This window comes from Pogoniulus pusillus, chromosome 24, assembly GCF_015220805.1.
Source record: "Pogoniulus pusillus isolate bPogPus1 chromosome 24, bPogPus1.pri, whole genome shotgun sequence".
Classification (NCBI taxonomy): Eukaryota; Metazoa; Chordata; class Aves; order Piciformes; family Lybiidae; genus Pogoniulus; species Pogoniulus pusillus.
The window spans coordinates 18703248-18730333 of record NC_087287.1 but is presented as its reverse complement, the minus strand read 5'-3'; the positions used below and the strand labels follow the sequence as shown (position 1 = coordinate 18730333).

The 27086-nt window shown below is 47.9% G+C and overlaps 1 long non-coding RNA gene across 2 annotated transcripts; it reads right to left on the bottom strand.

Annotated features, from left to right (window-relative positions):
- Positions 1 to 3977: 3977 nt before the first annotated feature.
- LOC135186266 (uncharacterized) lies at positions 3978 to 25760 on the bottom strand. 2 transcript variants are annotated; one of them, XR_010306803.1, is made up of 5 exons: positions 25590 to 25760; positions 7808 to 7965; positions 6939 to 7006; positions 6615 to 6712; positions 3978 to 4255 (listed from the first exon to the last, which is right to left on the bottom strand). It is a non-coding gene; the product is annotated as an uncharacterized LOC135186266 (long non-coding RNA). The 2 variants fall into 2 exon arrangements; XR_010306802.1 differs by having other exon boundaries at positions 6939 to 7965.
- Positions 25761 to 27086: the final 1326 nt, after the last annotated feature.

Below are 27086 nucleotides of genomic sequence, written 5' to 3'. Positions count from 1 at the left end.
CCATACCCTGCAGGACAAGCCACTCGCCACCCAATCCTACCTCTGAGAGGACACGAAGAGCCACTTGAGCTCCTTACCTTCCAGAGACGTTGGGAGGATGCAACCCTCCGTTGGCTGGGCACACGCGGGGGTGCTGCTGCCGTGGGGATCTGCTGGGCAGAGGCAGCGGAGCAGGCAGTGTCAGGAGTGAGCAGCCTCACAGGTGTGTACAGATGTCAGGTAGCGGTTGTGCAACGGCCCTGGTGATTTACATGCGTGAGCTGCAGCTGGGGGCGAGAGGCGGGCAGGCTGCGGTGCGCTTGCACGCTCCTACTCGCACACCCCGGAGCCAGAGCAGAGCGGAACCCTTGGATCTCAGTCAAGGCTGTGATTCAGAGGCAGAGCAGCACGCGCAGGATGGGTAGCTGCTAGCCAGCTACTTGTTGGGTGGGCTTGGACTAATTAAGCTGCCTGACTGGAGAAAGGAATCAAGGACTCAGGAGTGAGAAGTGAACAAAAGTGGGAGTCAAACTTCAGCGTCCCTTAGTGTGACCTGTAAGTCCACTGCAGTTTACAGAGCTACGCAGGAGAGCAGAGTGGAAAGCATCTCTCTGTGTGGAGGGATGCTGAGCTGAAGAGGAGGCTTAGTTCACAAAACACAGGCTTTGCCTTCTTTTTAGTTCTACTCTCCATCCTGCTACACACTCTTCTGTTTGAAACAGCCACACATATTCATAACACCACCCGAATGCGGGGTAGCCTTGTTTTGTTACAGGACCAGGTTCAGGGAGGAAATTGGTTTCTGATACTCTGAATGGCTTTGTAAATGAATGATGAGTGAAGACGCAGGCAAACCAGGAGACACAGGGAAGAAATTGATAAATAAAAGAGAATGCTGTGGGAAAAAACCCAAGGGGATCTAAATTACCTACACAAAAAGCAGTAGTAATCTGTGTGCTTGCTATTAGGTATTAATGGCATCTCTGTCCCTGCTGCACCAAAACATGTTTTATATGCACGAATAAAGGAAACTGCCAACCACTCCAGTGTTTGTGTTGCTTAGAACCCCCACGTTTAATTTCCAGGCTTAAAAGGAAATAAGAAACCTGGAGTTCTGGAGATCATTGCTGTTTCCTTCCAGAGCAATTCTGCATGTTTGACATCTTATCTATTGCTTATGTCAAGCAAACAGTGCCTGGACAACACACAGAGTGGGCTGCGGTGGCGACGCAGCGAGCGAATACCTATGAGTGATTCATTGCTTCAAGGAGCTCTTGCTTTAATCACAGAAGACTGGCAGATGAGGAAGACCACGAGGATTTATGACTCTGGGGCACAGCAACATCTGTCCCAGGTATTCCACCCCAAATCTACAAATCAGTGCCTTTATTAGAAAGTGACAGCATGCATGGGGATGGGCTGAGCAAGCAAGCACCCCCCAGAACAGAACTGCCATGTGAGAGAGCAACCCTGCTTCGCCCACAGAAAAATCAATCCAAAATGAAGGCTTTTCAATGGCTGAGGGATCTGTCTCCAAGCTCATCTCTAGCTAAGGTAATCTCACCTTTCTGAGTGCTGGGCTGCCATGTCAGACATAAAGAAGCTAGAGTTTAGGACCAGGATCCTGTAAGCAGCCACTAGCCATGAAGCATGTCCCAGCTTTGCTGGCATCCCTGCACGGCCACAGCGTTTCACTGCCCCACTTTCGCAGAGACCTTTCTCATCTAGATGAGCAGAGTGGATGTAAAAGTTCAGTGTATGCATCATGTTTTACACAACAGTCTGATGCTCCCTCCATCGCTGCACTTCTCTACCACAAACAGCTGGGTTCTGTCTGAAAGCAGCAATCCCCTACAGGTCATGGAGAAATGAAAGCTTCCCTTCAGGACTGCGGCTGGAGCGTACAACTAGAAATGAAGAGACCTGGGCTCTGCTATCACACGTGCAGGTGAATAGCTTCCTTATCTAGGTGACTGGGTTCCTCCATCTCTGACATGGAAAAGCTGCCTCTCTGGGCTGCTTATTCAAGAAAATGGAGTTGAGGCTTTCAGCTGGGTGGAGACAAAGAAATGCAAAGTGCTAGCATGGGCAGCAGCTGCGGCCTGCTTACACCCAGAAATAAAGAACTAAGGTAGGGACATGCTGGGTGCTTTCACACCACCTGCCACACAACCCTCTCTACAATGAGAAATGCATCTCGTTTTAGAGGAGGGATCTGCCCTGCGGTGGCCACTGCCTGGTAGAGCAGGGATGTTACAAAGGACCCTTAGGTAGAGCCTGCATCCTGATTGAGCTGCTCCAGGAAAGGTGATACCTGCCTTCTAGCCTCAACGAAATTCCGTGGAGATCATGCTCCCTTTCTGCCCCTATTTGAATGCCTCAGAGCCGTGAGCCATTTCAGCCCACAAGCACTTGATTAATTGAGATGTGTCAGCCCATGCTGATATGTGGCTGCGCCATGTGGCTGCTGAGGTGGCCATTACAGTATCCCACCAGGGTAGTTCAGGGCTGGTTGATTTGTCTGCCTGATTTCAGTTTTCAGTAACTGTAAAAGCACTCAACTAGTCAAAATAAAATAGAGAGCTCAAATACTTTGCACATCCTGCAGCTCTTTACAGGACACAAACCCAAAAGCAAGGCTGCGTTCACAAGCCGATGTCTCTTTCGTCACCGCAAACCATACAGACAATGCTTTTAATGCACTGTCTGTGGGGATGAATGCTGGTACCAGATAATGGTCCAGTTCCTAGCACTGCAAAGGCAATGCCAAGTCAGTTTTCTTCAGAGAGGATGTGAAGTCTTGCTTGAGGCCCATTATGCTACCTTGGTGTCTGAATTGCTGTCTCTGGGGAATGCTTGGGAAGAGAAAGGCCACCGCTGCCAGAAATACTGGAAGCTGCCACCTCTTACTGGGCAGTAACTGACAAGGCTACCATGAACTAGTGGGACATGATGCAATAACCCCACATCCTTCTGAGAAAGGACATTTATTCACAGGATGTTAGGGGTTGGAAGGGACCCAAAGAGATCATCAAGTCCAACTCCCCTGCCAGAGCAGGGCCACACAGTCTAGCACAGATCACAGAGGAACATATCCAGACAGGTCTTGAGAGTCTCCACAACCTCTCTGGGCAGCCTGTTCCAGGGCTCTGTGACCCTTACAGCAAAGAAGATCCCCCTTCTGAGGGAACTGACCCTTGATGGGTCATTTGTGATGCCATTTTCCTCCTAGTCTCCACTTACTTTTGAAGTTAATAGGAAATATTTCAGAGGAGTTAAAATGGAGAGGTTTTGAGGACCTGAACACCCACTCGGGATTTCGTTGCATCTTCATGGCATACTTTCACCTTTTCATGAGGAAATACTGCTATATTTCTCTTGAGGTCTAATCTTTTGGAGAGGCAGCACTGGTGTCAAGAACCACCAGCGGAGTTTCAGTATGGAAATACCCTTACCTGAAACTTTAGGAGTAGGAATATGATATGCTATGCCAGCACCTACTTTCACTTTGGCAATGAGTCACTTGTACCCACCATGCAAGCAAGCTCAAATGTTACTTCTGAGGACATTGCTCCAGGGATGACATTTTCTCCCTTCATTGACCAGAGAGGCTAGAACCAACTTCCAAGTTGTGCCAGGGTAGGTCTAGGCTGGATGGTAGGAGGAAGTTGTTGTCAGAGAGAGTGATTGGCATTGGAATGGGCTGCCCAGGGAGGTGGTGGAGTCACCATCCCTGGAGGTGTTGAAGCAAAGCCTGGATGAGGCACTGAGTGCCATGGTCTGGTTGACTGGCTAGGGCTGGGTGCTAGGTTGGACTGGATGAGCTTGGAGGTCTCTTCCAACCTGGTTGATTCTATGATTCCAAGCCACTTACCAGAGGAAAAAAAAACAACCCATGTTTTGGCACTTACATGAAATAGAATAGTATCAAATAAATGCTTAGAAATTAGGATAGAGTGCAAAAAACATCTTTAAAACTCCTACAGTATCATGAAACATTGTTCTATCATTTTCTTTGGAAAAGGATTTCCTGTGGTGTTGCCTTTGTATGTGCAGGATGACTGTTTACACAGCTAGTGCCTGAGTTCTACACATTTCCATCTGAAGGATCAGACCAGAAAAAAAAGAGACAAGTCAGAAAATGTCACCTCAGCTGGGAGTTTTGATCACAGAAGACTCTTGGTAGCAACAGTGCATCCCAGAATAAGATGATGGAGCATTTGAAAGATGAGGGGAAAAGTGATATGGTCAACATGTTGCCTGGTGTCTTGCTGGCCTGAGGAAAGTTTTGCAAATCACAGAATTAACCAGATTGGAAAAGACTTCCAGGATCATTGCATCCAACCTATTGCCTGGCCTTTCTAATTAACAAAGCCATGGCACTAAGTGCCTCATCCAGTCTCATTTTAGACATCTCCAGGGACGGTGACTCCACCACCTCCCTGGGCAACCCATTCCAATGCCAATCACTCTTTCCATGAAGAATTTCTTAATGATGTCCAACCTAAACCTGCCCTGGCACAGCTTGAGGCTGTGTCCACTTGTTCCGTCCCTGGGCACCTGGCAGAAGAAACCAACTCCTTCCTGGCTACAACCTCCCTTCAGGTAGTTGTAGATAGCAATGAGCTCTGCCCTGAGCCTCCTCTTCTGCAGGCTGCACAGCCCCAGCTCCCTCAGCCTCTCCTCACAGGGTTGTCCACACCCCTCACCATCCTTGGTGCCCTTCTCTGGAGACGTTCAAGCACCTCGACATCTTTCTTAAATTGAGGGACCCAGGACTAGACACAGTAGGCTCAGGGTGTGGGCTAACCAGTGCTGAGTACAGGGGTAGGAGGACTTTCCTGGTTCTGCTGGCCACACTATCCTGATACAGGCCAGGATGCCATTGGCCTTCTTGGCCACCTAGGCACACTGCTGGCTCATGTTGAGTTGCCTATTGACCAGTATCCCCGGGTCCCTCTCTGCCTGGCTGCTCTCCAGCCTGTAGCATTGCTTGGGGTTGTTGTGGCCAGAGTGCAGAACCTGGCACTTGAACTTGTTAAAACTCATGGCGCTGGACTGTGCCCATCTGTCCAGGTCCAGCTGCCAGTCTCACAGCATTAACCAGGTTGAAAAAGACCTCCAAGATCATTGAGTCCAACCTATCACCTAGCCTTTCTAATTCATTAAACCATAACACTAAGTGCCTCATCCAGCCTCCTTTAAACACCTCCAGGGATGGCAACTCCGCCACCTCCCTGGGCAGCCCATTCCAATGCCAATCACTCTTTCTGACAACAACTTCTTCCTAACATCCAGCCTAGACCTGCCCTGGCACAGCTTGAGACTGTGTCCCCTTGTTCTGTCACTGGCAGCCTGGGAGAAGAGACCATCCCCACCTGGCTACAACCTCCTTTCAGGTAGTTGTAGAGAGCAAATGAGGTCTCCCCTGAGCCTCCTCTTCTCCAGGCTGAACAACACCAGCTCCCTCCACTGCTCCTCCAAAGAAACAATGAAGCCCATGGTGCTGTGAGCTGTGATGCTCCAAACCATCCATCAGCTGAGAACTATTCTTGTGCAGAATCTCTGCATTTCACCTTGTCCCCCACTCTTCAGAAGAGGCCATTTGGAAAAGAGCAGATTCCAAGATCTGCAACGAGAGCATTTCTAACATTTGAATGAGCTGGGAGCCAGACATATTTTTGGGTTTGGTTAGTGTTTCAGTAACATGCCTCAGATGTTTTGCTTCAGTCCTTAACCTCACACACAGTAGCACATAACCAGACACTTGCGATGAGCGGCGTCACGGGCAGGCACCAAGAGCGCTCTGCGTATACAATGGAAAAAACATCGCAGCAGTGACACACATGCATCTATAGCTATATATACACACACATACTGCCATCCAGGTGAGCACAGGCAGCCTGCACTTGCCAGGCTGACATATCTGTTCCTTTCTCAACCTTGGAAGATTTTTCCCTGGAGCTCCTAACCCCTGCTGGAACGGCTTGGGGGACAGACCCACCACAAGTTTCTTCCGACAGCTTCCAGCTCACCTCCCTTTCCAGCTGGTGTTACATAAACATTAGCTTTTAACCCCTAGGGTATTACTTGCAATGGGTGCAAAGGCCACGTGTGTCTTCCTAAGTAAGTTCTCAAGTAAGGAGGAAGGAGACAGAAGGATTCAGGGGGGGAAATAGCATAGGTGAAACTCTATAGAGCTGTCTGGTCACTATGTCCTGACACAAAGGTGGTTTGGGAGGTTGTGTGTGATGGATGACATGTCATTCGCAAGAGCTCTGTCTGCAGTTGCCAGCACAGAAAGAGGTCCTTAAAATTCCAGCAGCTGAAGCCCTGCCATCCGTCAGGGAGAGGAACACAGCCATCCACCCACCCACTTGGCCGGCGTGGGAGCCCAAACAATGAGCATAAGTCACAACCATTTTGTTTGTGCAAAACTCTTGGCCATGAAGTAGAGCCTGGCTTTCCTCTGTGTGGCACTCCTGTTTGCACTGACAAATGCATGCAGGTACAAAGGGCTCCCAAACTCCTGGTGTGCAGGGCTTTTCCTTTGGGCAGCAAACTGATCTGAGGGGGAGATGCTGCTGCTGCTAAGGTGGGGGTCCTTCTGCCACAGGAAAACCGTGCTATCCTACCTGTAAGAACTGATTTCATAAAGCAGCTTGGGAATGAGGCCAGGGTTGTTTTGGCTTTCATTTGCAGGCATTCAAATGCTGTTGTAACCTAATTCATACTAGGGTGCAAAGTGGAAAACAAAGGATTTTGTTTGCCTTTGTTTGGATCTCAGCAGCATTCATTTTTAATTGAAAGCCAAACTCTCAAACCAAGATGGATTTGGCTCAAACTTCACTCAAGCATCCTTAGACTGAGCTTTGAGTATTTGATATTAGACTAAAAAGTGACCTATGAAAGGCACTCCCCCTTCAGAACAGGTGGGGAACTTTGCAGATAAGACTCACCTTTTCCCCTTGCAGCTCTGGGTGACTTGTTCTGGTTCTTGTACAGCTCACCCTGGCCAAACACAGTCCTAGCAAATAAACGACATTTCTCAGTACAAAACCGTGTGGCTTCTTTGCCTGAGTTATAAATTCTCCACAGGTTACACCTGTGGCCAGCAGAGCCTGAGGGGTAGAGCAATGTGCAAGCAGGCCATTAGTTGAGTAAACACGAGATGATGCCATCAGGAAGTATTTGGCTCAGCAGGTGGCAGAGAGAAGCAGCAGCATTACTGCGCCAGGACAGGCACCACCAGCCATTTTTCACATCACACAACTGTCCTCCCCCCGTCCCCTATAGGTGAAGCAGTACTTTAGGGGATGGTATAATCAGAGCAGGAATTTGGGCTTGACAGATTTTTCCCCACTGGTTTGAGGCACCAGATGGGGAATACCTGCAATTAACGGGTCCAGCATTTTGCTATGAAGAACAAAGGGCAGCTGGCAGAGGATGGCACATCTTATCAGCCCCCTTCACACAGGGGAAGCCAAGGTGCAGATGCACAAGGCAAGGCACACATAGTGCCTCAGCTCCGAGTTACTACCACTTAATCTTGCCTTCTCTGGGCTGAAGGGGAGCTATCTGGTGAAGGGAGAGGGTGTGGGATTGGTGCCCAGCTCCCCTCTTGCAGCTGGCCCCTAGGCTGGCAGGATCTGCTCGCTGACCTTTCCAGGAACGGGGCTGCATGTCTGAGAGAAGACTCACTCAGGACCAACCCCCGTGACTCTGGGAAGATGAAACACTTTGCCGTCTGGCATATCACTCCGTTTCCCACGAGCGGCACAAATAGTCACCGCGGCATGTACAAACACAAGGAATCTATTATTGGCACCTCTCCTTGGCTCGCCGTCGTGACGTCCAACCTGGAGGCAAGTGTTAATGCCCTTATAAGGCTCCTCACACACATTTCAATGTGTTATCCTTTGGCCGATGATACAAACTGCTATCTCAGTAGCATACGGCATGGGGAGGTGGGAGATTTTCTTGGCTCTGTGGTGAGAGAGAGAAATTAAAAAGGAGCCTACAATGCTGAGTCACTGTGACAAATAACTTACTATGGAATACATTCAGGCTTTAGCAAGGAGGCAGCTGATAGTGAGTCAGTGACTGACTAGTGCCTCCTAGATTTTCCTCCTTGGGAAAGATTCAATATAACAGGATGAAGCGCCAGCAAAAAGTCGTTCTCGCTGCTGCTGAGGCAGTGTCACTAATTGTACACATGGTTAGAACTGTCAATTTCCATTGTGTGATGGTTTGGGCTCTTACCCGCCCCCCCCCACTTTGTATTTGCCCCAGCTCACTCAGACGGCCTCTGGGAATAGAGATGAAGCAATTTATTTACAGCTAGCAGAATTTACAAGCAGCTATTTACAATATATACAGTTATATACAATTATATGCAGAAATATACAAAGGATAAACAATACAAAAGCACAACTCCCCTCCCAGAAACCTGAGTCCCCAGGAGGGGCTTCCAAACCACCCCAACACCTTCCCCGGCCCCTCTCAACCTTACCCCAGTTCTCAGGAAGAAGAGAGGTGCAGCCAAGAGGTTAGGGAGCAAGGTTAGTGGGAGCAAGGTTAATGAGATGTGACCAGGTCTGAAGGCAAAGGCAGAAGAGGACAAAATGGAGAAAGTTTACTTCTTCTTCCCAGAGCTCTCAGTGAGACTGTGAGAGAAGTTGACATCAATTGTTTTCATTTCACTGCCTGTTATCTAGTTCTTTTACCAAAACATTCCAGCTTGCTTCACACTAGCACACATTGCATGTCATTGTATGTCACACAGCACGTGCATTTTTTTTTGGTGTATCCCCCCCCCCCCCCCATATTATGAAGTGGTTCAGTACATCCCATTAAAAACTCTGGTTTTCAGATGCTGGAAATTTAGCCAAACCTCAACTGTTTGGCCACGTTAATTCAAGCCTCTCTCCTCTTCTTGTTGCTCAGCTTTACAGGCTTATAAATGTCCTATTCTGCATTCTGGGTCAGTATACTCCAGAGCAAAATTTAAACCAAAATAGATAGTTTTGTGTTTAAAAGAAAAGACCTTTCCAGGTGCAGAACGGGTGCAGTTTTGAGGCAGAAGGAGGTCACAATTCACCCAGGCTTTTAGTATCAGTGAAATCAAACCTGCATGCACTCAGTCATAGGAAGGATGTGCATATGTGTGCATGTGTGTATGTATTTCCCCCACCAAGTCTGACAGACTCAAGCTTAGAGGTGAAACAAGCTCTTGCCCTGAGAGATAGCTCACTCAGGACCACAGACCCAGAGGAAGGAAGAAGAAAACAGGTCCAAGCAACTTTGTTCTGGTCACCTTTCCCTGTGCCCTAGGTCACGTCCCTGCCAGCGAAATAGCAGAAACACGAAGAAACAAAGCCTCTCTCCCAACAGCTGAAAAGCTGCCACCAGACCCCTTTGCTATTCACACAACCTCCTTCCTGTTTACTCTGCCTGGCACAGCTGCAGACTGAATTCTCAAATATTCATGCAAATCTCCTCCCAACAGCGTTCCCTTCAGGAGACAACCTGCTGTCTTGCTGAACATGGATAACGCAGAAGCAGTTTAAAGGCAATGCTGTTGTACAAGAACCAAACACTGAAGTCTTTTCTGCCAGCCCATCCTTGGTCATGGCAGCAGGAGATTGAGGGGCCTAAGCAATGTGATACCTCCCTTGTTCCCACCAGGCTTCTCACCCAGCTGATGTCCCTTTCATCTTTGCCTGTGCTCTTGCCTTCAGAGTGACCCAATAGTATCAACCCTGGAATTCCTAAGATACCATTCTAACCATTACATTATGGGAGAGATTATAGCTACTCCCGAGCAGACCATGACCAGGTGGAAAGAATTTCCTATCTTCCTTTTCCACCTGCACTCCTGGAGGAGACACAAGGCTCAGCCTGGCAAGCAGAATATTTTCCCCTCAAGTAGTTCCAGCTGGGACACTGCAGTTTAGGCCACCCTTTCTGAGCACAAGTATCATAAAGGCTTAGAGCAATCCCCTGTTCAGTGGAACTGCTAATGAGTGAGTTGCATCAGTGCTGATCCTGTCTAAAGATTAGCACCTAAAGAAGTTCAATCAGTTGCTCACAACAGTTGTCCATCTCTCATGAACTACAGTGGTCCAGCTGGTAGCAGACAAGGTCTGCAAAGCTGGTATAATATTTTTGCAGGATACTTTTGTTTGTATCTGGAACAAAAGTGACTTTTTTTCCTCTGAAACAAAGCTTTTCTTGAGAACTGGTGATGTTGTCAACGTTTGCACTGCCTTTTTTTATCCCAGTGCATCTCTCTCCAGCCCTGTGCCACAAAGGGCTTCCTTGTTCCACCATGGCTCTAATACATCACGTTACAAACTCCACTATTAAATCAAGTGGCAATATGGATGGAAGGGCAAGGGGGCAGCCAGGAGCTTTTCCAGGCCAGGGAAGAGGCATGTCCACAGGGCTGCAGGGAACCACTGGCTCCATCTATGCCAGCATTAGCTCATCCGTGGTTGTCGAAGGACTTTTGAGCCAGGCTCTCATTGGCCCCGAGGCAATGAAGTGTTCTTGAAGCGGTTGTGACTGTATAGTTACGATCAAGAAAGTCACCTTTCAAGAAAGAATTGTCTTCTACCTGTGAAAAATCACACTCAGATCCTGCTTTTAAGAGCAGCAAATCATTATAACGTTAAGGAAACCAAACCTACCTGCGTCCTGCTTTGTGTGCCCGCCCAGAGAGGTCAGATGTGACCTTTCCAAAAGGCCTGTCGATGATCAGCCACAAAACAAGAGATCTCAGTAATATTTTTCTACTGCAGAGTGAAGAGCAGCCAACTTCCCATAGAAAAGGAGGAGGATTTTCTCAGACTAATTTTATTTCCTTATCTTTAGTCATCTGTTGAAAAGCAAACACTAAATATATTCCTCAGTCTACTCCTTCCAGTGATAGCTCGAAGGAGTAAAGAACCATATGCTCCTTCAGCTGATCTATGCTGTCTCCATGACAATGCACATTTACAAAGTTTGCTTCTAACAACTTTGTAGTATGAGCTCCAGTTGCTTGTAATTAAGGGTACAGGGCAGCCTTTCAGAGACAAGGACTGTCTGTTGTTGCATCGACATCAGTTGGGCTCCCATGTCTGCTGCCTTCCTGCATGGGGCAGCCTGTGAGGACATTCTGCTTCTGCATAGAAACTGCCCAGACCTTCAGCTGGTGGAAAGGAGTTTAGCTTCAGCCACACCAGTGCAGCCCATCTAGCATCAGCCAAGAAGTTAATAGAATCATAGAATCAACCAGGTTGGAAGAGACCTCCAAGATCATCCAGTCCAACCTAGCACCCAGCCCTAGCCAGTCAACCAGACCATGGCACTCAGTGCCTCATCCAGGCTTTTCTTCAACACCTCCAGGGACAGCGACTCCACCACCACCCTGGGCAGCCCATTCCAATGGCAAATCGCTCTCTCTGTGATGAACTTCCTCAAGATTCAACATCTCAGACACCTTAAAGAGGTTTTTGCTTTCAAAAAAGCTTAGATTTTCAAAGAGTGTCCTCCTTGACAGCAGAGGTTTTGCTCACATAGTGTTTTAATTCACTGAAACTAAGTGTTGAAACTGTGACCTCTTTGAGTAGGACAGAAGAGTGGGCACAGAAGCTGCCCTGCTCAAGGGCTCCCACCACAGCTGCAAGGCGAGCAAGAGGAGAGGGCTCAGCTGGCCAGTGGGGAAGGAAACAACAATACTGCACAAAATGAAAGGGCCTGATTTACCAACAAGGAAGTTTCACTGTCAGTAGTAAAGAGCTACAAGTAGTAACACCAAGATGGGAATGTTCACTGTCTCAACAAAGGGCAATTATAGAAACTGTCAGCATCACTTTTCGATGTCTTAACAATGTAATTCTAGACACAGGCATACTTTATAGTCCCCTGAGCTGTTCCATGTTTTCTCATTCTCCCAGCACTTCAGGCAGACTGAAGGTTGGAAAATCCTCTCCTTAAGGCAGTCACTTCGCCCCAGTGGGATGGACAGGAGTTTTTTCCCAGGCTCACGAGGTGGGTTGGGGTGAGCATAGTATTTGGAGAGGTCAGGATCAAGAATTCACTTTAGAATTCCAGATACACATATGATGAAGGAAAAGCAGGCAGTAAATACAGTCACCTGTCTGGGCTTTTACCATCTGCAGACAAGATCTATTCTGGGAATGCTGGGAGCTATCAGCATCCAGGAAAGACATCAGCTAATAAAAAGGTAGCCACTATCAGCTCTCCTTCTGCCCAGGTACCTCAGAGCAATGCCAGGGAGAGACACAGCAGCAGATTGACCATGTTAACCCTTTGGAGCTTTTGAATCTTTCTCAAAAAGAGTTAGGAAAGGCTCAGGAATGCTGACAGGTGGGAGTGGGACAGACACCACATTTGTGGGCACAAGCAAGCAGATTGCCCATGGTGGAGACTCCTAGAGGTGCAAGTGAACAGCCTTCCTGGCTGAAGAGAGGTCTTACCACCCAAAAGTGTGGTAGACCTCTTTGCTCCCCTTCAAAGTCTTTATATTCCTGGGATTACTTTTGTTGTTGTTTCCCCCTAGTTTCTTGGTGTTTCCTTATGTGCTAGTTTGAAGCAAGCTGGAATGTTTTGGTAACAGAACTAGATAACGGGCAGTGAAATGAAAAACAATTGTGTCTACTTCTCTCACAGTCACGCTGAGAACTCTGGGAAGAAGAAAAAAACATTCTCCATTTTTGTCTCTCACTCTTGCTTTTGCCTTGGACCTGGTCACATCTCATTAACCCTGCTCCTACTAACCTTGCTCCCTAACCTCTTGGCTGCACCTCTTTTCTTCCTGAGAACTGGGGTAAGGTTGAGAGGGCCGGGGGGAGGTGTTGGGGTGGTTTGAGAGCCCCTCCTGGGGACTCAGGTTTCTGGGAGGGGAGTTGTGCTTTTGTATTGTTTATCCTTTGTATATTTCTGTATATAATTGTATATAACTGTATATATTGTAAATAGCTGCTTGTAAATTCTGCTAGCTGTAAATAAATTGCTTCATCTATATTCCCAGGGTCCGTCTGAGTTAGCTGGGGCAAATTCAAAAGTGTGGGGGGGCGGGGAAACCCCCAAACCATCACATTTCTTATTGGCGCCCAACGTGGGGCTAGATATTTCAGTGAGTGGAAATTAGCTCTGGGAATTAAGATGAAGCTAATCAAGCAGCTATTGTATTTGGTTGGTGCATTGCTCTGGTCTGGTTTTGTTTTCTTGGCATTTAGTTGGTTAAAAGGTCAAATTGTTGCTTATTTCATTGATCTGGCTTATAATAAGGCTAAAGCTAAGGTTTCAGATATGTTCTGGAGCTGGGGTGATTTTATTCTTGGTTATGCTGGTTTTAATATCTCTGAGAATATTACCAAGGACATTACAGGAGCTCTGGTCAATAATGTGACAATCAATGGAAATTCTGCTTTAAATATGGCTCTAATGAGAGTTATTCAGCCTAAGACAGGAATTCCAACTGTTTGCATAGGTACATGCTCGTGTAAAACTGTTTTTCTTCTCACAATTTTTAATATTTGCCTCATGATTTTGATATTCATATTAATTTTGGCATTATTGGTGAAAAATTCAAAACCAGTTTCTGTAAGAGCTAGGAAAAATTCTGTGTCTCAGAAGCAGTCTCTTTCACAGCAAAACAAGGGAACACAGTTATCGGCTTCCCCCTTGCCAGCCTCTGCCCCTCCTTCTCCGAGTGCTGGGAACACAGCCAGCGTTCCCGCCACTAACGTAAACAATGATAAGGATAACCAAAACAAGCCACAGAGTTTAGCAGGAGCCCTAGGAGGACAGGCAGGTACCCAAAATCAGAATGTTCCTAGCAACAATCAAAACACGTCAGGGTTGGCAGGCATCCCAGGAGGACAGGCAAATAATCCCACTAATGCTAATACTACTACTAGTGCTGGTAACGCTAGCCCAGTCAGTCCAAATCCTAATAACACCAGCTCAGCCAATTCAAACCCCAAGCCAGCAGACCAGAACCAAAATCCTCCTGTTAAAAGCAAGGCAGATTTGAACTCACAAGCTCCAGGTCAGACCCCTAAGGATACAAATGCTCCAAGTCAGACTCCTAAAGATTCAAATCCTCCAGCAGACACATCCAAGTCTGTTGCTGCTCAGGCCCTTCTGGCACCTGCTAAGGCAAAAGCTAAGACAAAGAGTGGTTCGCAGGAGGATGTAAGAGATGGGACCTCTGGTGATCAGCAGCAAGAGGAGGATGAGGAGGCAGTTAGTCTACGAGACCTTGTAGATGTGCTGAGACAACAATACTCAAGTGAGAGGAGTGCTGTGAGGTTAGCTGCCAAGAGAGAGGATGGTTCCAATGAGTTTAGGAATGCTATGAGGAAGATTGTGTTAGGCCCGGCACCACCAGAACAACAGGAAGAAGAGGAGGAAGATGACATCCAAGGCTCCAAGGATCCACTCAGAGAGGTCAGGGAAGTTAGGAAGGAATACACAAGGGAATCAGGTGAGCCAATCTTAAGCTGGCTAGTGAGATGCCGTGGCATTGGTGCTAATGCTCTGCAGGTAGGAGACAAGTCTGCCAAGCAGCTGGGACCACTCACTAAGGAGAGTGGAGTGGACAAACACCTGGCAAGTCCTCTTGGTAGGGTTAGCTTGTGGACACGCCTTCTGTTGGCTGTGGCTATGAGATATCCTTCCCGAGATGATTTGCCATGGGCTGCCAAGAAGTGGAACACCATTGAGCAGGGAATTAAGCTTCTGAAGGAGTTTGCTGTGAAGGAAGTGCTTTATGGACATCATGGCACTCATGAGCCTGATGATATTCCTTTGGGAACAGGTCTCATGAAGAAGCTGATTAAGCTTGCTCCTTCATCCTATGCTAACATCTTGGCCAGTAAATTTCTAGCAAGGAGTGATAATGGAAGATCTTTCACTGTTGGTGAATTCACTGACCAGCTCAGGCAGATAGAGGACAGCTTGTCACATTCTGGTCTAGTCTCTGCCATAAAAACTCTAGGTACAGAGATAAGGGATGGCATTAAGGAGAGCATGAAAGAACTGAAGGAGGATCTCAAAAATCTGGTAAAGGATACCATTCCTGCATCATCTGAATGGGTGCATGTTTCTGCAGTCAGGAACAGACGCCCACCTCCTGCAAGGCAATTCCAGCCTAGGAGGAGACAAATTCCACCTAGACAGCAGCAATCACGTGCGTCACTGTGGATACTGTTGCGTGACACATACGGTGAGAACATGAACAAATGGGATGGTAAACCTACTTCAGCTCTTTCAAAGAGAGTCAGGGAACTGCAGAGTGGCAGGAACAGAGGCAATAATGCCAGGAAAGTAGCTGTCACTTCTTCAGCTCCTGAGAGCAACTGCAATTGTTCCAACAGTTGCAGTTCCTCTCACAACAACACCAATCATTGTGTACACCCTACATGCCATGTTCAGCATTAGGGGTGCCCTGCCTCCAGCCAGGAGGAGGAAAGGGATAGTGGAGAGAACCGAATCTATTGGAATGTATTCATTAGGTGGCCTGGCAGTTCAAGAGTTCGGAAATACAGGGCTTTAGTTGACACAGGTGCTCAGTGTACTTTATTGCCATCAAATTGCAAAGGGACAGAGTCCATTTCTATCTTTGGAATCACTGGTGGATCTCAAGAGTTAACTAAGGTACAGGCTGAGATCAGTTTAACTGGTAAAGAGTGGAAGACACATACTATTGTAACTGGTCCTGATGCGCCTTGCATTCTGGGAATTGACTTTTTGAGACAAGGTTGTTTCAAAGATCCTAAGGGTCATAAATGGGCTTTTGGAATAGCATCTGTAGAGATTGAGGATGATAAATTGAAGTTGTCTGTTAGGCCTGAACTTTCTGATGAATCTGCAGTTGTGGGACATCATGACATAGAGGACCTGGAAGTGCCAATTGCAACTCAAACTGTTCATCATAGGCAGTACAGAACTAACCATGACTCTTTGTTGCCCATTCATCAGCTGATTCGTCAGTTGGAGAGTCAGGCTGTCATCGAGAAAGCTCATTCACCTTTCAACAGTCCCATCTGGCCTGTGCGCAAACCTACGGGCGACTGGAGACTGACAGTTGACTTTCGTGCCCTCAACGAGGTGACGCCACCCATGAGTGCAGCTGTGCCAGACATGCTGGAACTCCAGTACGAGCTGGAATCGAAGGAGGCTAAATGGTATGCAACCATAGACATTGCTAATGCTTTCTTCTCTATCCCCATAGCAAAGGAGTGCAGGCCTCAGTTTGCATTCACCTGGAGAGGAATCCAGTACCAGTTCAATCGTTTGCCTCAGGGGTGGAAACACAGCTCAACCATCTGTCACTCAGTCATCCACAATGCACTGGAGAAAGGTAAAGCTCCAGAGCACATCCAGTACATCGACGACATCATTGTGTGGGGCCAAACTGCTGAGGAAGTCTTCGAGAAAGGTAACAAAATCATTGACATTCTGTTGCAAGCAGGTTTTGCCATTAAGAGAGACAAGGTCAAAGGACCTGCCAAAGAAATTCAGTTTCTGGGAGTGCGGTGGCAGGATGGTCGCCGTTACATTCCTCAGGATGTGATCAACAAAGTCTCTACCATGGCAGTTCCCACCAGTAAGAAGGACACACTTTCTTTTCTTGGTGTGGTGGGATTTTGGAGACTACACATTCCTGGTTTCAGTCAGATTGTCAAACCTCTGCATGATGTGACTCGTAAGAGAAATAATTTCGAGTGGGGACCTGAACAGCAAGCAGCCTTTGATCAAATCAAACGAGAAGTAGTCCATGCAGTGGGCTTGGGACCTGTGAGATCTGGTCCGGACATTAAGAACATTCTGTACACGGCTGCCAGTGACAATGGTCCAACTTGGAGTCTTTGGCAGAGAGCTCCAAATGAGACACGTGGTCGTCCACTTGGTTTCTGGGGACGTTGTTACAGAGGTTCAGAGACAAATTACACTGCAACTGAGAAAGAGATTCTAGCAGCCTATGAGGGAGTGAAAGCAGCTTCTGAAGTGATTGGAACTGAGTCACAATTGCTTTTAGCTCCTAGACTGCCGGTTCTTAACTGGATGTTCAAAGGCAAAGGTTCATCACCACATCATGCCACAGATGCAACCTGGTCTAAATGGATGGCTTTGATAACCCAACGAGCACGAATGGGTAATCTTGACCGACCTGGTCTGGTAGAGGTGATCACCAACTGGCCGGAAGGCACAGACTGTTCCAAACCTCCGGAGGAGAAAATAACTCGTGCTGAGGAAGCTCCTCCCTATGGTGATCTCTCTGATCAAGAAAAGAACTATGCTTTGTTCACAGATGGTTCCTGTCGTCTTGTTGGGAACAAGCGAAGATGGAAGTCAGCAGTCTGGAGTCCAACCAGGAGAGTTACCGAAACGAAAGATGGCGAAGGAGAATCCAGTCAGTTCGCTGAGGTAAAAGCTGTTCAACTTGCTCTTGATGTGGCTGAACGTGAAAATTGGCCTATCCTTTACCTCTACACCGACTCGTGGATGGTAGCCAATGCTCTATGGGGTTGGCTAAAGGACTGGAAGAAGAATGGTTGGCAGAGGAAAGGAAAGCCTATTTGGTGTGCTGATCTATGGCAGGACATTGATGCACGGCTGGAGAGAACTCCAGTGAAGGTGCGGCACGTAGACGCACACATGCCTAAGAGCAGAGCTACTGAGGAACATCAACATAACCAGAAGGCAGACCAAGCTGCTAAGATTGCTCAAGTTGATACCAACTCTGAACTTGACATTGACCTTGATTGGAAACACCGAGGTGAGCTGTTCTTAGCTCGGTGGGCCCATGACTCATCTGGACATCAAGGCAGAGATGGAACATACCGATGGGCTCGTGATAGGTCAATTGACTTGTCCATGGACGCTATCACCCAAGTCATCTATGACTGTGACATTTGTGCTGCTATTAAGCAGGCTAAGCGAATCAAGCCCTTATGGTATGGTGATAGATGGTCAAAGTACAAGTATGGTGAAGCCTGGCAGATTGACTACATCACTTTACCTCGATCACGTTCTGGCAAGCAGTATGTGCTAACGATGGTAGAAGCCAGCACTGGATGGTTGGAAACCTATCCAGTTCCACATGCTACTGCACGTAACACCATTGTTGGTTTGGAGAGACAGATCTTGTGGAGACATGGAACTCCAGAGAGAATTGAGTCAGACAATGGTACTCATTTCAAGAACAATCTAGTGAAAAACTGGGCCAAAGAGCATGGTATTGAATGGATCTATCACATACCCTACTATGCACCAGCTTCAGGGAAGATTGAGCGCTACAACGGTTTGCTGAAAACCACCCTAAAAGCCATGGGGGGTGGAACTCTGAAAAACTGGGACAAACATTTAGCACAAGCTACCTGGTTGGTAAATAGTAGAGGTTCAGTAAATAGAGCAGGACCTGCACAATCAGATTTGGTCCAAACAGTAGACGGTGATAAAGTTCCTGTTGTACGTGAGAAGAATCTGTTAGGGAAAACTGTTTGGGTATTTTCTCCTTCGGGCGAAGGGAAACCTGTCCGAGGGGTGGTTTCTGCTGAAGGTCCTGGTCATACATACTGGGTAATGCAGGAGAATGGTGAAATCCAGTGTATTCCACAGAGAAATTTAACCTTAGCTGAGAGAGTTTAAATTCAAGCTGTTAGGAGTTTTCTGTTCTAGGTAACATCGGCGCCCAACACTGAGAGAATCTACAATAGAATCTACAGTACGTGAGCACGAACTCAATATCACCTGGGAGTCCCTGTTCTGAGCTTTTGAATCACCTACATCTGATTGAAGTGTGAACTGAACTTGTATATATTGTTTTAGTGTAAATATTGGTTTAGATTAGATTAGATAATTCTCAGCGATACTCTGAGCGAAGTAGACAAGGGGTGGATTGTGCTAGTTTGAAGCAAGCTGGAATGTTTTGGTAAAAGAACTAGATAACGGGCAGTGAAATGAAAAACAATTGTGTCTACTTCTCTCACAGTCACGCTGAGAACTCTGGGAAGAAGAAAAAAACATTCTCCATTTTTGTCTCTCACTCTTGCTTTTGCCTTGGACCTGGTCACATCTCATTAACCCTGCTCCTACTAACCTTGCTCCCTAACCTCTTGGCTGCACCTCTTTTCTTCCTGAGAACTGGGGTAAGGTTGAGAGGGCCGGGGGGAGGTGTTGGGGTGGTTTGAGAGCCCCTCCTGGGGACTCAGGTTTCTGGGAGGGGAGTTGTGCTTTTGTATTGTTTATCCTTTGTATATTTCTGTATATAATTGTATATAACTGTATATATTGTAAATAGCTGCTTGTAAATTCTGCTAGCTGTAAATAAATTGCTTCATCTATATTCCCAGGGTCCGTCTGAGTTAGCTGGGGCAAATTCAAAAGTGTGGGGGGGCGGGGAAACCCCCAAACCATCACACCTTAAAAAAAAACAAACACCAAACAACCCAAACTTAATAACTGCTATTTAAAAAGCTTTTGCTGCTTTGTATTTTTCTTCTGTGTCAAGAAGCTTTTCACTGAAACTGCAAGAACAGTTTTGATGCTTACAGAATCATAGAATCAACCAGGCTGGGTGAGACCTCCAAGATCACTCAGCCCAACCTAGCAGCCAGCCCTGGCCAAGCAACCAGACCATGGCACTGAGTGCCTCATCCAGTCTCTTCCTGAGCACCTTCAGGGATGGCAATTCCACCACCTCCCTGGGCAGCCCATTCCAGTGCCAATCACTCTCTCTGGGAAGAGCTTCCTCCTAACATCCAGCCTAGACCTGCCCTGGCACAGCTTCAGGCTCTGTCCCCTTCTTCTGTTGCTGCTCGCCTGGCAGCAGAGCCCAACCCCACCTGGCTGCAGCCTCCCTGCAGGCAGCTGCAGGCAGCAATGAGCTCTGCCCTCAGTCTCCTCTGCTGCAGGCTGCACACCCCCAGCTCCCTCAACCTCTCCTCACAGGGCTCTGCTCCAGGCCCCTCCCCAGCCTTGCTGCCCTTCTCTGGACACCTTCCAGCACCTCAGCAGCTCTCTTGAACTGAGGGGCCCAGAACTGCACACAGCACTCAAGGTGTGGCCTGAGCAGTGCTGAGTACAGGGGCAGAATAACCTCCCTTGTCCTACTGGCCACACTGCTCCTGTTACAGGCCAGGATAAAAGAAGCCACATTACACATAAAGCAGTATATAGAAGTTTGAATTTACATCTAGTGAAGCAATGCAGGTTATCCAACTCGCCTACTACTTTACATCAAGAATGGTGGGGCTCTGGAATAGGCTGCCCAGGGAGGTTGTGGATGCCTCCTCCCTGGTGGGTATCACAGTATCATCAGGGTTGGAAGAGACTTCACAGATCATCAAGTCCAACCCTTTACCACAGAGCTCAAGGCCAGACCATGGCTCCAAGTGCCACGTCCAGTCCTGCCTTGAACAGCTCCAGGGACGGCGACTCCACCACCTCCCCGGGCAGCCCATTCCAGTGTCCAATGACTCTCTCAGGGAAGAACTTTCTCCTCACCTCCAGCCTAAATCTCCCCTGGTGCAGCCTGAGGCTGTGTCCTCTTGTTCTGGTGCTGGCCACCTGAGAGAAGAGAGCAACCTCCTCCTGGCCACAACCACCCCTCAGGTAGTTGTAGACAGCAATGAGGGCTCCCCTGAGTCTCCTCTTCTCCAGGCTAACCAATCCCAGCTCCCTCAGCCTCTCCTCGTAGGGCTGTGCTCAAGGCCTCTCCCCAGCCTCGTCGCCCTTCTCTGGACACGCTCAAGCATCTCAATGTCCCTCCTAAACTGGGGGGCCCAGAACTGAACACAGCACTCAAGGTGTGGTCTAACCAGTGCAGAGTACAGGGGCAGAATGACCTCCCTGCTCCTGCTGGCCACACCATTCCTGATGCAGGCCAGGATGCCTGTTCAAGGCCAGGCTGGATGAGGCCTTGAGCAGCCAAGTCTAGTTGAGAAGCATCCTTGCCCATGGCAGGGAGGTTGGAGTAGATACATCTAAAGGTCCCTTCCCAAGGAAGCCATTCTGTGATTTAGTGAGGGGGCAATAAATAAAAGGACTCTTATACCATGACACAACAGCAGAAAGACTACTCAGGAGCAGACTGCGCCTGGGCCACCGCTGTCGATTGGTAGCCTCCACCTAAACAAACGCAGAGAGACTTTATATTGTTATTTTCAGAGCCTCTGTTTTGCTATTCCCCCTCGGTACAATAGCTGTCAGCACTCCTGCCTTCAATTTCACACATTTGCTTCATCAGAAGCCAGCAGAAATGTACAAGCAGCTAAGATGGTGCTTGAGACACCAACGCTTGCTTTAACAAGGGCTAGCCCAAGATACTGGTTGCAGGTCAGGTTAGCCCTATGCAATGGGTTTCCAAATGGACCTACACTACTCATTTTAGCTCTGTGACAAAAGCTTCAGCTGGCTGAGGTAGGGCTGTGTTTTTCAAAAGCATAAAGGAATGAGGATATATTTGTTTTAATATATGTTTGAACTGGAAGAATGAAACATGTGGAGAGGTTTTCTTTCTGTAGTTCGTAAGCCCCTCCACTGACCTGGACAGCAGAATCAATTTATGGGATGTTCTGGTTTTTGCTAGGCCAGCACTTGTCACTGGGACATCTCTACCATGACACTTTTCACTGCTTGTATATCCCATTTAGACACAAACAGGACTCCCGAGAGCTGGCAGACACAGATTCCTCTTGAGCAGCTTTTGCTGCTCCTCTTCTCCCAGCCCTCGCCCTCCCAGCATCCAGGCCCAGGACACTGCTTGCAAGCTGTCTCCACATGCTTTTGATGCCTGCAAATATATGCCAAGTTCTAATTATGGTTGACAAGTCCTCTAGAAATTCAGATTTCATTCCCCCCACTGCCATCGCCCTGAAAATGCCAGATTCCTCCTGAAGTCTGTTTAGAGGGAGTGAAGCTAAGGCTTCTCTAATTAGAGCAGAGTCTCCAGTTATCCCTTCACTCCCTATACTGGGAGCTAAGGCAAGTTCTGCCAGAGAGGAGTCACATCTAGACTAGTCTACCAGCATTATGCAATGAAAGGAGGTGTGCTGTGCAAGGAGGAGTTTCAGCTGGGAAGAGAGATAGCTAAGAGTCACAGCTTCTTCTTCAAACCCATGGATTCAGAAAGGTTTGATTTCCACAGCACAAAACACCTTTCTTTTGGGCAGTAAGAGCCAGCCCTGCCTGGGCTTTGCTCATGTCTTTGGTTAGTGGGAAAGCACAGGAGACCTGGCGTGCCAGGAGGCACCGCTCAGAGTTATTTGGTGCCTCTAAGAGCTCCCCGGTGAATGACAACGTAAAGGATTCAATGTGTGTGCCCAAGTGTCGAACAAACGTTGCCTATTAAAGAATTTAAGGGGAGGAAATACTTTCCAGACACACAAGCCCTTTCTAAAGGAATTGCTACTCTGTAGGATGTCAGACACATAATGCCGATGCCATAAATGTCACCATACAGAAGTTTTCATTCACAAAATATGATTGATATCAAGAAAAGCCAAAGAAAAATAGATCCCTTTTAATTTCTCTTACCCTTGCCCCTTGCTCTGGGACACAGGCTTCAGGAGAAGCTTTGAGCAGCCATGCAGAATCAATCACCTCCAGCTTTCAGAGGGTAGGGAAAAGCTGAAGAATTGCCACATCTTTTGAGAGGCTGTGAAAGGGGCACAGGGCTGGCAGAATAGCTCCTGCACAGCTCTGTTACCTTTGCAGCCTGGTTCCCCAGACCACTGCATGCACCCTATGCTGACAGCAAAGCCCATCCTCAGGGATGAGCAGCTGGTGGGTTCCCAGGAAACTATGAGATTTCAGGTTAGTAGCCCAGTGGGAAAAGCCCTATCAGTTCAGGTAAGGAAGTCACTTGTTTCCTGCAAAAATATTGTACTCCAATTTAAGAAACAAGTGCTTTACCCACTTCTGTTTGAGACACGCACACAAGGAAGAGCAGAGAAGCCAGAACCACCTTACAAGACTGGTTGGGCAAACCTAAATGAAGAGGTGTGCATGGATGGCAGCAAACCGTGGTCAGCAGCATCTCTCTGCCTCGGTTACACTGAGCTCAGCTGGGACCAGGCTGCTTCTCTTCACTTCCTCCAAGGCCAAGAGGTTCTCTTCCCTGTGTCTAGGAAAACAGACCTATTTTTCTTATTCCTTTTCCCTATTTATTTGTTTTACATTTCCCAAGCCAAAAACCCTATCCCTGCTATGTTTATTAATTTTGATCTCAGAGGAGTTTCTCTGGCAGCTCAGGGTAAGTTTTTCAGCTACAGCACTAAGACCCTCTGGCTTGCTGGGGACTGAGCTGTGTTAGACCCCCCACAAACAGAAAGTGAGGGACAGCACCAATCCAAAGAGCTCATAGCTAGGGAAGAAAAGCCAGGCAAACAAAAGACCCATGTCTTAATTATGTAGGGAGGTGAAGATCCTGGTTAATTGCCTTCAGCTCCTTTTGGACAGACCTCCAGGGAGGACTCAAACCAGGGTGGACTAAACACCCTGAAGATGAGCCTGTATAACTCCTCATAGCAGTGGCCCTCCTGGTTTTGCTGTATTAGTTAAGTGGGGTTAATCCAGGCTTGAGTTATTGGCTCAAGACTGCATCCGGGCTTGGGTTCAAGCTGAAAGCATACGGCTGGAAGAGGAGTTGTGCCGGCATCCTTGGAAACCCAGACCAAGACCTGAGCTGAACAGACTCCAAGTTCTCCTACTTCTTTTTTTTGCTATATTACTGTTGCATTTTATGGTCACTAAGGTGGTTTTCTTTAACCCTTCTTCTCTCAATTCTCCAGAGTGGGCTGTTTGTCCCCCCAGCAGACAATAAACAGTCACACCAGCAGCAGAGGGTGTGGGGGCCGACGCTTTTTGGGCATCAGAACTGGCAGTTTTTAGAGCCTCCAAATGAGTAGGCGACTGTGCTGAGGCTCTTTCTCCCACCACAAATCACGAAGCCAAATATCTCAGCTGCACGGCATGTCTGCAGGAGCTCCTCCTCCGGTGTTGGCTGGTGTGGGAAGGGCTCTGCTGGCACGCAGCTCACCCCAGCACTTGTGCGCATGTGGTCAAAATCAAGGCAAGCCCTGGCGCATGTGTCCGAGCTGCGCACTTGGGCAGAGCCTTTCTGCCGCTTCTAACCTGCCTGGCTTCAACAAGAGCAACCCAGAGCACACCAAGCATCGGTGCTGTGTGCAACCAGCCAGCCCTGCAGGGGTGCTGGCACTTGGAGAGCCCCATGCAGGAAGCAGAGGGAAGATGTGGGCATAAGCACGTAAGAGTAGAGGTGGTCTTCTTGGAGAAGGGGGGAAACAAATTAGCTATGGGTCGTGGAAGCAGATGTACTTACGGATCATGTACTCTACAAAAGAAGGACCCTTCCAGTGAAACAGATGGGTCTAAGTGCCATTTAAAGCAACTCCTGCTTTACCCAAGAAAGCCTCGCACAAGCTTTTCGTGTGGATTACGTGAGCAGTTCATACAAGGAGGAGTTTGGCCACACATCCCTAACATCACAGGAAGCCTTCTTCATCAAAGCCGAACCCGAGGAGTCAAAAGCAGCCCAGGCATCCTTGAGCCCAAGCAGTGCTATTGACTTGAACTAGCTGTGGTTGGGAGCTAAGCTCAGCGCTGCTTCTCTTTCCCGTCTCTGCTCGCATCCTTTGCTAGGTCGGTCTGAGGGAGACGTTTTGTAGCAACACGTCACAGTGTGGTTTCATTGTTTCTCGTGAATTGTAAAGACCTTCACAAGAGTGCACAGGCACAAGGTGAAAAAGATTCACAAAAGCAATCACGCAGCCAGAAGTTGTCACTACAAACGTCACATCTCTGAGCCCTTCAGAGCTGAGCCCCCAGTTCAGCGCGCACTGCCTCAGCCGCTTGCGCCTTCCTCTACGCTCATTTTCTTCAGGGGCCAGAGCAACGAGAGCTAAGCAGCAGACTTCAGGCACTCCCTCTTTCTGCCTCCTTCCTTTTGCTGTCCTGTACTGCAGCCTAGGTCATATGTGCCTTAAACATGTAAATGGCGAAGGATGTGGAAGACTGGTAACACCTTCATTTCTCGTTGTGTTCAGTGAAAAGATGCCAGACACAAAAAAGCTGGAGTTATTTCTTTGTCCCCTTTCAGTCAAAGCACTTCTTACCAGCTAAACTCTCCACAGTGACATTGGTAAGGCAGGCAGGCTTTGTTAGAACAATCAGCATAGATAGACAGATGAAGGATTAGCCTGAATGAATTTTAGAGACTAAACTATCTTCTCTGTCCTCCCTCCATACAGACTAGTCCAAGCACTCAGCTCAGGCTGCTGCTGCCATTTCAGAAGTGACAGCTTTCAGAAGAGCCAGGACTGGTTTGCAATGCTAAGCTGAGGGAAGCACAGGCAAGCAACAGCTGAACACAAAAATGCAGAGGAAATGAAAGTGTTCTGAAAAAGAAAGAAAATAATCCCAAGGATATAAAGTAGAGTGGAGTCAAGGCAAAAGGCTTCCAGCAATGAGAGAGGAGTTGCCATTTTGGCTCCTTGCTTAAACCAGTATTTAAGAAAAGAAGCCCAGTCCTGGCAAAGATGAAGAGGCAGGAGAAACACAGGACATACCTGCTGGTGGTTGAGCTCAAAGCTTGAAGGTTCATCTCCTGCAGAAAAGAGCATTCCTGGTAGGCTACAGCTCCATCTGCGTCTGCCCATGAATGCTCTCAGCACCAGCACTCATTTACTCTTGCCAACAGTGCACACTTGAGTGTTTTCCCTGTAACCATTTACACCTGTTTCCTCTAAAGCTGGTGCTTGTGCTCATACACTCCTCCTCTTCTCAAGTAGGGTCAGGATCAATTGACCCTATATGAGCCACACCTAGGAATAGTCATAGCAGCTTCAGTACCTCACCTGTCATGCTTTAGATGTCAGTCCAAGGAGCCAGTTCCCTTCTAACTGTGGGAGGGAAAAGAGAAGCATGTTAGCACCATCACCTCACTCTTGTTTCCACATTTTCAGGGTCAGCTGCCTGCTCCAGGCTGTACAATCCTGTGGTTGCTAACAGGGTCAGAGTCACAGAATTCCTTCTGTTCATCATTAAAAAAACCCAACAAAACCAACCAGACAAAATCAACCCAATGTTTTTGGCTGAGAGGGGAAAGAAGAAAAGTGGTTGCAACTCTGAGATGAAGATAAACCTGCCTGATCTTTGCAGATGCAGTGGTAGGTGTGTGCAAAGCTCTGGGATAAGCATGGACAAGGAAACAGATGAAGCAAGTTTGTGAGCAAAGTGGCTAAACTGTACCTTCTGTCATGGTAGAGAAAACACTTTCAGATGCTTTCACAGGAGAGCACATTTGGCCAAATGTTCAGTTTCATACTGCACATGTTCCTCAGGCCAGATTTTTGGTGACTCTTTCTTGGATGAAGCACTTCCAGAACTGCTCTTGGCCTATGGAGTAATTCCTTCATTTTGCAGCAGGAAAACAGAGTGAAGTACTGGCAATCAGAGAATTTAGAATCATAGAGTCATAGAATGAAACAGGTTGGAGGAGACCTCCAGGATCATCCAGTCCAACCTAGCACCCAGCCCTAGCCAGTCAACCAGACCATGGCACTAAGTGCCTCATCCAGGCTTTTCTTGAAGACCCCCAGCCTGTACTTCCCCTGACACAACTTGAGACTGTGTTCCCTTGTTCTGTTGCTGGTTGCCTGGGAGAAGAGGCCAACCCCACCTGGCTACAATGTCCCTTCAGGTAGTTGTAGACAGCAATGGTGTCACCCCTGAGCCTTCTCTGCTGCAGTCTGCACACCCCCAGCTTCCTCAGCCTCTCCTCATAGGCTTTGTGTTCCAGGCCCCTCACCAGCTTTGTTGCCCTTCTCTGGACACCTTCCAGCACCTCAACATCTCTCTTGAATTGAGGAGCCCAGAACTGGACACAGCACTCAAGGTGTGGTCTGAGCAGTGCTGAGTACAGGGGCAGAACAACCTCCCTTGTCCTGCTGGCCACACTGTTCCTGATGGAGGCCAGGATGCCATTGGCTCTCTTGGCCACCTGGGCCCACTGCTGCCTCATCTTCAGCCTACTATCCACCAGCACCCCCAGGTCCCTTTCTTCC